Raw genomic sequence first — 11,420 nt, 5'->3', positions numbered from 1 at the left:
AATGTGGTGGGAACTTGTGGAAGTTCTGTTTTTATGCTTCAAAAATGGGAGGTTAGGACATTACTGAGAGTAAAGCAGAACTCTGGGGAGGAAAGGAATGAGGCAGAGGGCTGCTGTTTATTATTATTAAATAATATGATTTAATAACTGTTCTACTACTTGACAATTAAAACTATGTACATAAATTAATTTGATAAAACAAACATTTTTAAAAATTAAGAGAGGAGAATGTCTGGACTACTTCTCTGGGTGAATTTTGGGCAACCCTTGAGATGAATGGAGGGACACATAACCAGCTGTGGAGTCACAGTTCTGGAATGGAATGCCCAAGGTCAGAATGAACCACTGGAGTATGAAAGATTTTCTTTGGATTTTAAAACATGAAGAATATTAAAAGTAACAAAACAATATTATTGCATTTCACTAGGACTTCTTTCAGGAGAGATCCTGCCTCTTACAATTTCAAATATATTTCAGTGATTAAGCAATGTTAATCATTGCTATTTCTGCCTTTCAAAGTCTCAAACAAATAGTTATTCAGCTCTATGATGTTGGGAGCTCTTTGTATCCTTTGTAACTGGAAGACTGAGACTGGAGGATCTCCCTCTCTGTCTTTCCCGCCCCTCCCTCTCTCTTTGTTCCACCTCTTTCTCTGTCTTTTCCCTTCATCCTGTTGCAAGACATGGGCCTCCACAAGTCACATTCTCAGTCAGGAACTATTTTTTTTGAGACGGAGTCTTGCTTTGTTGCCCAGGCTACAGTGCAGTGGCATGATCTGCAGCCTCTGCCTTCCAGACGCAAGCAATCCTCCCACCTCAGCCTCCCAAGTAGCTGGGACTACAAGTGTGTGCCCACCACATCCAGCTACTTTTTGTATTTTTTGTAGAGATGGGGTTTCACCGCGTTACCTAGCCTGGTTTCGACCTCCTGTGCTTAAGTAATCTGGCCACCTCAGCCTTTCAAGGTGCGGGGATTACAGGTGTGAGCCACTGTGCCCGACTCAGTGAGGAACTTCTTTATTTTCCTGAGAATCTCGTTTTTTCTTCCCTCTATCTAAATTGAACTTATTTTTCAAAATTCACATCAAATTTTGCTTTCACACTGAAGTTTCTTTTGACCAATCCAGTTCTCAGTTATCTTTTCCTCTTTTTCTTTACTTCTCTTTATACTTGGAGAGATAAAAAACCCAGGTCTATTGTTGGAAATAGTGAAAGGGCATTAAGGTGTTATATGTTTGGAAGAATTTGTATGTGTAAGTCTCTCTATGAATTTTTAATAGAGCAGCTTAGAAGGGAAAAGGAAGTTTTCAATAGAAAACTTGGACTGAATATCAGGACATTTGTATTTTAGTCCTGACTCTGCCACTAGCAGTTTGGCTTTGATCAAGTTATGTAACTTCTTTGTCCCTCAATAGCCTCATCTTTAAAATTAATGTCTTGGACTACATAATCCAACTCTAGACACAATGGCTAAAATGCAAACATTCAGCTGCAATTTAAAGATAGGAAGTGTTCGTTGGGGGCAGATTTTGCCTTTGAGGGTGTGTGGGATTATGGGTTGGCACTGGACTTTATGTGCCTCAGACAATGTCCGTTGTCAGACTACTCACCATCCTGTGGAGCTGCCGTCCCATCCCCAGACCTCTTACCCTGCCACCATAGGGGCACCGCACTAGCTCTTGCTTGTCTGGGTCTTTGTTCTGAGCTGCTTACCCTGGCCCACCCCTCTTTCATGGTTATTTCAATCTGCATCCTCTCAGCTTTTACACTGAATTGCTTTCTCTTTTTGCTTTTCTTTTTTTTTAAGTTTATTGAGACTTTTATTATTGTCCAACGTATGAGCTATCTTGATAAATGTTTCAAGTACACTTGAATATGTTTTCTACTTTTTAAAAAAATTATACTTTAAGTTCTGGGATACAAGTGCAGAACGTGCAGGTTTGTTACATAGGTGTACACGTGCCATGGTGGTTTGCTGCACCCATCAACCCGTCATCTACATTAGATATTTCTCCTAATGCTATCCCTCCCTTTGCCCCTCCCCTCGACAGGCCCTGGTGTGTGATGTTCTCCTCCCTGTGTCCATGTGTTCTCATTGTTCAACTCCCACTTATGAGTGAGAACATGCGGTGGTTGGTTTTCTGTTTCTGTGTTAGTTTGATGAGAATGATGGTTTCCAGCTTCAACCGTGTCCCTGCAAAGGACATGAACTCATCCTTTTTTATGGCTGCATAGTATTCCATGGTGTATATGTGGCACATTTTCTTTATCCAGTCTATTATTGATGGGCATTGGGGTTGGTTCCAAGTCTTTTCTATTGTGAATAGTGCTGCAATAAACATGCTATCCAGAATCTACAAAGAACTTAAGCAAATTTACAAGAAAAAAACAACCCCATCAAAAAGTGGGCAAAGGATATGAACAGACACTTCTCAAAAGAAGACAGTAGAGGCGACCTAAACATGGAGACAGCGGGCTCTGGTACTGGGCAGCCGGCCTCTCTGCTGGAGGCTCCCGGGTCCACGGATGACCGGCTTTTCCTGGTTAAAGGTGGAATTTTCCTTGGTACTGTTGCTGCAGCAGGAACGCTAGCTGGATTTATTACAACATTATCATTGGCTAAAAAGAAAAGCCCTGAATGGTTCAATAAGGGAAGTATGGTCACGACTGCATTACCGGAAAGCGGGTCTTCCCTTGCCTTGCGAGCTCTGGGCTGCGGCTCACTGTATGCATGGTGTGGGGTTGGTGTGATTAGCATCTCAGTCTGGAAAGCTTTAGGGGTTCACAGTGACATGTAAGAGATATCCTCATTTTAATTGAAGGCTACATCACCAACTTTCTACCCGAGAAGTCGTTTTTCTTCGGGACCCACAATCAAAGGCTTTCCTCCGGCATGAGAAAGGAGTAGCATTCCCGCCTGATGAGTTTTTAGTGCTGGAGTGACTCCCAGCCGGCCCCTACCCCGCTGAAGCTCCTGCTGACTGACCCAGTGTGGGTCCTGGCCAGGACTGGCACCAAGGCAGTGGGATCCTTTATAAATAGGCCTCCAGCGCCATACACCAGAAAGCAGGAGCCCACTTCTGGGACACTGGGAGAGGGTGCAGGCAGCCACCAGTACGCAAAGCACAGTGCCCTATCCTTCCCGGCAGGGTCACAGTTCAGAAGATGTAACCTGATTTTCATCTGTAGTTAATAGAAGCATTTTTCCTTGACATTCATACTAAAAATAGAAAACACTAATAATTCTAGGGATCTGGGTTAGTCTCTTAAGCATGTCAACTATTGATGAGAATACTCTTTGTAAAACTAACTCCAGAAATCACTTGCTAGAGAAGCAGCCCTTCACTGCCTTAGTCTGAGCACCCACGGAAAGCACGTGTTGGAGGTGCTGGCAAGGGCCGCGCAGCGCAGTAAAGGGCCAGGGGGCAGGTGGTGCGCACCCGCCATAGAGGGCTGAAGGTGCTGCCAACGGCTCTCTTGGCGACTCGACGTTTTGGTCAGCAGCTTTTTTCCATTCTTTCCCTCCACTTCTTGAGTGAGCAGCCATGAGTTGGACTGTGCCTGTTGTGTGGGCCAGCCAGAGAGTGAGCTCGGCAGGAGCGAATTTTCTGTGCCTGGGGATGGCCCTGTGTCCCCGTCAGGCAGCGTGCATGCCGCTCATGGGCACCTGGCTCTTCACCTCCGTGAGCAAGATGGCGACGGTGAAGAGTGAGCTTATTGAGTGCTTCACTTCCGAGGAGCCCTTTTATCGCAGAAAGGTCTCCATCATAGGAACTGGATCAGTGGGCATGGCCTGCGCTATCAGCATCTTATTAAAAGGCTTGAGTGATGAACTTGCCTTTGTGGATCTTGATGAAGGCAAACTGAAAGGTGAGACAATGGATCTTCAACATGGCAGCCCTTTCATGAAAATGTCAAATATTGTTTGTAGCAAAGATTACCTTGTCACAGCAAACCCCAATCTAGTGATTATCACAGCAGGTGCATGCCAAGAAAAGGGAGAAATGCGCTTTAATTTAGTCCAGCAAAATGTGGCCATCTTCAAGTTAATGATTTCCAGTATTGTCCAGCACAACCCCCTCTGCAAACTAATTATTGTTTCCAATCCAGTAGATATCTTAACTTACGTAGCCTGGAAGTTGAGTGCATTTCCCAAAAACCGTGTTATTGGAAGCGGCTGTAATCTGGATACTGTTCGTTTTCAATTCTTCATTGGACAAAAGCTTGGTATCCACTCTGAAAGCTGCCATGGATGGATCCTCGGAGAGCATGGAGACTCAAGTGTTCCTGTGTGGAGTGGAATGAACATAGCTGGTGTCCTTTTGAAGGATCTGAACTCATATAGGAACTGATAAAGATCCTGAGAAATGGAAAAATGTCCACAAAGAAGTGATTGCTAGTGCCTATGAGATTATTAAAATGAAAAGTTCTACTTCGTGGGCCATTGGCCTATCTGGAGCTGATTTAACAGAAAGTATTTTGAAGAATCTTAGGAGAAAACATCCAGTTTCCACCATAATTAAGGGCCTCTACGGAATAAATGAAGAAGTCTTCCTCAGTATTCCTTCTTTGGAGAGAAGGGTATTACCAACCTTATAAAGACAAGGCTGACCCCTGAAGAGGAGGCCCATCTGAAAAAGAGTGCAAAAACACTTTGGGAAATTCAGAAGGAGCTTGAAACTTAAAGTTGTCTAAAACTACCATTCCGAAATTATTGAAGAGATCATAGATACAGGATTATATATCAAAATTTTCAATAAACTTGAATTCCTGAAAGATGGAAACAGGAAAGTGGGTAGAGTGACTTTCCTTTTTATTTAGTCTTCCAGCTCTTTTATTTAGCATCCAGGTGCTGGATGATACTTATTTACAATTCCTAAAGAAAGTGTTTTTGGTAACGCTGATATAGCAGTACTTACCTTGTTATATATATGTAGTTGGCATTTGATTCCTAAAAAGTAGGATGTAGGTATTTACTGTGTTTGAGAAATTCTGATTCTTTTCACTAGATATATGCTATTTATTCTTGCTGGCTTATACCTATGTTCATTTATATGCTGTAAAAAAGTGGTAATTTACAATGTAAAAATAAAAGTATGTATATACAAAAAAAAGAAGACATTTATGCGGCCAAAAAATATGAAAAAAAGCTCATTATCACTGGTCATTACAGAAATGCAAATCAAAACTACAATGAGATACCATCTCATGCCAGTTAGAATGGCAATCACTAAAAAGTCAGGAAACAACAGATGCTGGAGAGAATGTGGAGAAATAGGAACACTTTTACACTACTGGTGGGAGTGTAAATTAGTTCAACCACGGTGGAAGACAGTGCGGTGATTCCTCAAGGATCTAGAACCAGAAATATCATTTGACCCAGCAATCCCATTACTGGGTATATACCCAATGGATTATAAATCATTGTACTATAAAGACACATGCTTTCTCTTTTTTCTAACTTGCTCTTCAGACTTAATGCTCAGTATTACCTTCCTCACTATGAGTTTGTCTCCCCTAGAAGATAGTCTATGTATTCCATTTGGCTGTGGATCTGATTCTGCTTGGGGCATGTGTTTCTCTTGAATACTTGAATACCATGGGACCCACCCATGTTTTCTGGGACTCAGGCATAAGGCAATCACCTCAATTTTCTATGTCCATGTAATGACTCTTGTGCTGGTGTTATCTAACATGTTAACTAGATTGTAGTTGTAGTTCTCTGCATGTAAGGATCAATGCTTTTTTTTCTGCTGATTCCCCAACAACCTTATATAATGTTGAGTTCCTATAAGATGCTTAGAAACTAGTTGCTAATTTGTACATTCCCACTTTTTGGATCTTCACCCAGCTTATCTTTTGTTGGAGGATTTTGTAAAAACAAAAAGGGGAAGAGTAGACAATGCTGAAGGAAAGAACTTAAAAGTCAGGAACTGCCTTGGTTTCCCCTTTTATTTTCTTCCTCTTGCTTTTGTTATCTCCTCTTTCTAATATAGCAATATGAGTGTATGGCTACCACATATATTTGCCTAAGTTTAACTTAAAATATCCGTTCTAGATAATCTGCCTTTAGCCCTTTTCTATCAGGGTACTATATTTTATCATTAATTAATTCCTTATAATTAACTTCATTTATTTCTTATTAATCTCATAATGGACAAGGAGTACCAGTGCCTGGTTGAATAAAGAGGGGAATCACTTTGTTGTCAGAACAGAAACTCATTCAAACCAGCTTAGGTCAGAAACAAAACAGTGGGGAATGTATTGAATGTCTGATGGTATCTCTAATAACTGTAAAGTAATAATTATAGAGATCTGTCATTTGGTACTGGATCCAGGACCCAGAAAATTTGAATCCAAGGTTATTTGCTTTGTTTTTTTCAGAAGAGTTGATCTCTTGGCTCTGCTCCTATTGGTACATCAACTTTATTTTTCCTGGGTCTTACTGTAGATTATCTTACTGTGCTCCGGCCTGCACTTGTTGGTTCCAGCCTCTGCGTTTCCAGATCTCCTAACTCAAATACTCATCAGAAATTAAGTGCAGTCTAGTTTCTGTGTTCCAATTCTAAATTCCAAGAAGAGATTCTGATTGTCCAGCTTTGCTAAGATACAGACCCCCCATCCTGTCAGCAGGGGTTAGGGAGTAGAAGAGTCATGTCCTACAAACATGGGTACAAATATGGGCATCAGCACGGGGGAGGTGCTTACCACTGAAAGTCCCTAAGTGTTGGCGTGAACAGTTTCTCAATATATACTGGCTGATTTTACTATGGCAGGCTCACAAAGTTTATACAGAATAGACCTTTCCAATCTCCTTGATTTCTTTGTTTTGAAATGTGGCTGATGTCTGAATACAGTATCCAACAAAAGAATTAAAGTGCTGTTTGGAGATTTAGTTTGAAGGGCAATCACTTTTTAACTTAATACGTTTCTTAGATCTTGATTTAACTGTCTTTTTTTGGGGGTGAAAATTTGTTTGATCTTGTCTTATCATTAGAAAAGATACAGCATGGGAATTCTATGCATTCCTGTAAAGTTCAAACACATTTCCTTTTGTTGACAGGTAGTAATTTGTATGAGGCAGGCAAAGGAAGAATGGCTTCAAACAAATGATTCAAGTTCAGAAATATGCAAATTAATGGATTTTCTAATTGTTTTTTCTTTTTTTAAACTTTTACCTTAAGTCTGTTCATTAGTTGTGATTGCTTTGTAACAAGAATCTGGAGGGCATCTAAGGACATCATCACTGATCTGGGGAAACAGGACCTGCTTTGGGGAATTGTTCTTACAAGATCAAGGCAGCACTGTCCAACATAAATGTAATGTAAGCCACATATGAAACTTGAAATTTTCTGGTAGCCACGTTAAAAAGTTGGTAAATCAATAAATGAATTTTAATAATTTTACTGAAACTGATACATTCAAAATATTATTTCAGCATGTGATCAATATAAAAATTATTAATATTTCACACTCTTTTTATATTAAGTCTTTGAAATCTGGTGTGTATTGTACACTTAGAGCACAACTCAATTCAGATGTTAATTTTTCAGTGATTAAAGTGAAATGCAGACCGACCAAAACACGACATTTGTGTTTAATAGAAAAATATTTTACACTGCTTCAGTTTTTTTATTTTAATGCATTTACATAAAATAAATTCAATTTGTCAATCTGCAGTAACTTCATTGCAAATGATCAGTAGCATTTAATGATTTCCTATTAAATAATCTCATAGCGGACAGTGGCTTGTGGCCATTGTATTGGATAGCACAGTTTTAGAGAATGGGATTCACGAGATTTGAGACCAGAGTTTATCTTTCACCAGTGAAGCTTAACCTAAGAGGGAATTTTGTCATGAATTGGCATCCACTGTGTCGCTGCTCAAGTGGGCAGGGCCACCACTTTGCAGCCCTGAAACTTGTCTGTCTCTTGCTCCGGGGCAGACTTTCTTGCAGTCTTGTTCTGCTGGCAATAGTCTTAATGCCTTAATGCTTTAATGACATTACATGAGCTTGGCACAAGTTGCAAACCTGGAGATTATTGTGTTAAAAACTGAAAACTACTGTAGCAAAAGGACTTGCTTTATTTCGATTAACCCTGTGTTTTCTAAGCTTAGTTGACCACAAGTCTCTTTTAAAAGAATAACATTAAGTTACTGCAGGAGACCAAAAATATGTCAAAAATATGCATGAAGACTCTGTAGGAGACCAAAATATGCCACCCCAAAATATTTGTTTGGCATGAAGCTTATTTTGAGCTGATTAATTTGAGAGACTGCAGACACAGGGGAAGCTCTGAAAACAGAGTAGAAGTTGTCCTTTCATAAGGGAAATTTATATTTGTAAAGGAAATCTCTATTAGTAAGGATGTCGCTCTATCTCTACCAAGAAAAGGAAGACTGAATTGCTGGAGACTCATCAATGAAGAAGGCACTGACTTAAATCTGCATAACTACCCTTACCCTTTGATATGGTTTGGCTGTGACCCCACCCAAATCTCATCTTGAATTGTAGCTCCCACAATTCCCATGTGTCATGGGAGGGACCCCATGGGAGACAATTGCATCATGGGGGCAGATCTTTCCCGTGCAGTTCTCACGGTAGTGAATAAGTCTCACGAGATCTGATAGTTTTATAAATGGGAGTTCCCCTGCACAAGTTCTCTTACCCACTGCTATGTAAGAAGTCCCTTTGTTCTTCCTTCATCTTCTGCCGTGATTGTGAGGTCTCTCCAGCCATGTGGAACTGTGAGTCCCTTAAACCTCTTTCCTTTATAAATTACCTAGTCTCGGGTATGTCTTTATTAGCAGCATAAGAACAAATTAATACACCCTTGTTTACTGTGCTTTTCTGGGCATCTCTCCATAACTACCCTTTTCCCACACCGTCCTTTCTTTGTTTCAGCAGATGACAGTATTTAAGGCTGAACTCAAAACCATGCCTTTGACATTTACTTATTTCTTTGGGTTATCTCCCAGGTATATATGAGGTATACATGTTATTAAAACTTCTGTTTATTTTTCTAATTAATCTGTCTTTTGTTACAGGGATCCATCCCAACTAACAACTATGAAGGGTAGAGATAAAATTACTTTTCCTCCCCTACATTACATACTACTGAGGTGTTCTGAAACACACACTATCAGAAATACTGCCTGGTTGGCTAGAGAGTGCTTGATTCTGAGACCTGCTCTTTTGACCATGCTTGACTTCAACATGTCCTTGAATGTACCCTTCTGTACTTATCTGTAGAGGACATCTGTTATTTTTGCCTGAACATCATCTGTTCCCTGTTTTCTGGTATCAGAATACTCCTTTCCATGGGGAATTCATTCTACATGGGTTGGATGTGACATTTGTCACCTCTTCCTAGCCACAGAGTTGGGTCCATGGTGTGGAGACTGTTATTATGCATACTCCCTTTTTTTACCTGGGCACATAGCTAGACTATATTTTCCCAATTCCCTTGCATTTAGCATTGGCCATGTGACTAAGGTTGGACCAATGGACAGTGAGCAAAATTAACATATACAAATTCTAGGCTGAGGCCTGAAGACAACAGAAATGCTTCGCTGGTGCTCTATTTTCTTTCCCAGAAGCTGGAGCATGAATTTGCTTTCCTCCAGGTTCAACCACACAGACACTAGGGGCTGATAGGAAAACAAAGTAGAAGAAATCTAGATTTCTGAATGACTCCATGGAGCAGAGCCCTTACTATTATGGAATATAACCTCAGGTTATAATATGAGAGAGAAGTATACCTCTATTTTCTTGAAGCCATTGAATTATTATTTTTAAAAGTTTCTTTGCTATGGAAGCATAGCCTTATTCTGGAAAATATAGTACATGCACTGTTATAATCCCACTTCTGCTGGCCATGATGAATGTTCCAGAAACTGGACCTAACCCAGATCAAAGTCATTCTTTGTATGTTTATGCCAAAGCTAGCTGAATTCTTCCTTTTTGTAGTTAACTTGTGGAATGTATATTCACACTATCTTTTTCTTTTTCTTTTTTTAACCACTGGGAGATGGCTGGCTTGAGAATGAAGCCACTTCTCTTAGAGAAACAGTTTCAGGAAATGGTGAGAAACAGGACCTCCAGATCCAGCTGTGCTTCAAATGGGACTCATCATTGGACTTGATAATTGAATGAAATAGTTACCAGTTTTGCTTAACTTAGCCTTAATTGGATTAATGTTACTTGCCATAAGTCTGGAAAAATACCCTACATGTTTCCTTCTTATTCTAACACTGTCCTTTGCCATTAGGCCACTTGCTGGTGCCATGCTCTTTCTTGGTTGCCAGAGCAAATTAAGGCAGAGTTTGCTCATCCTGCACTGAAGATTCAGGAGACCCAGTTGCTCTTTGGGTAAAGGAGGAAGTGAAATAAACGTAGGACATGCTATCATGAGAGCTCTGCCCATACTAGAGGAAGAGCCAGAAACTATCTACCTCATTGGCTTAGAGAATTAAGCTTCTTTTCAGCCTTCTTCATTTCTCTTCCTCTCTGTAGATATAGGAGGAATGCTAAGATAGACAAGAGAGCTTCCTGGACCAAAGGAGAAATCACTACTTCCTAGATGAACAAGGTCCCATTTAGAGTAGAAATAACTTTATTAGTCGAGGAAGCACAATTACCATGAGTATATGGAATAAAAGACCTTACACAATTGTGGGAAGAGCTGGGGAAGCAAGGGTCCAGAAGGAGTTGGAGATCAGAATTAAAGGAATAATCAATCTTCCTGAAACCCTGGTGCAGGTGGACAAGACAGGATGTACAGAGCAGTCAAGGACATCCTGTTTCTGAAGTGGGAACACAAAGGGAAAGTTCATGGGGAAGTCTATGGGAAGGTGTTGATTTTATGTAGCTACCTCTTCATTGGGTCTGTAGCTGGGCTTCTGGTGGTGGGCATGGGGCCTCTGGTAAGCAGTAGTGCCAGTGGTCATGAAGAAGAGTTGGACAGGGAGCAGAGGAGAGTGTGAGCAGACTGGATCTTCTGATGCAGATGGGCACCTCTGCATCAGTCTGTCATGCTATGTGACTGCAAAGACCTTTGGAAAATAATAGCTGCTACTTTATTTCTGTCTCCCAAATCCTAAGTTCTTTTAGTCAATGGTAACCTGGAAGCATACAGAGCAGGAAATTTGGAAAATGTAGTTTGTAGCTTGATCAAATTGGCTTTAGAAAAACCCAGCACAAGGTCCATCCCTTGGTGGTGATACCAAGGCAAATCATGAGTGATCTGTCAACATGGTGCAGTTGGCACAACTCACTCTTGGAAAGTGATTCAGGCTGCTATGTCAGGTCAGTGCTTTCTCTGTAGCATCTGACTCTTTCGTTCTTTATATAGATCATCTGTTTAAACTGTTCCCACCACAGAGGGGTTCCCGACCCTGCCCATCACCCTGTTTCTTCC

The 11,420-nt window shown here is 40.7% G+C and overlaps 1 pseudogene; it reads left to right on the top strand.

Annotated features, from left to right (window-relative positions):
• Positions 1–3,544: 3,544 nt before the first annotated feature.
• LOC100994201 (L-lactate dehydrogenase A-like 6B) lies at positions 3,545–4,684 on the top strand (annotated as a pseudogene).
• Positions 4,685–11,420: the final 6,736 nt, after the last annotated feature.

This window comes from Pan paniscus, chromosome 10 (genome assembly GCF_029289425.2).
Source record: "Pan paniscus chromosome 10, NHGRI_mPanPan1-v2.0_pri, whole genome shotgun sequence".
Lineage (NCBI taxonomy): Eukaryota > Metazoa > Chordata > Mammalia > Primates > Hominidae > Pan > Pan paniscus.
This window is presented reverse-complemented; position numbering and strand designations above follow the sequence as displayed.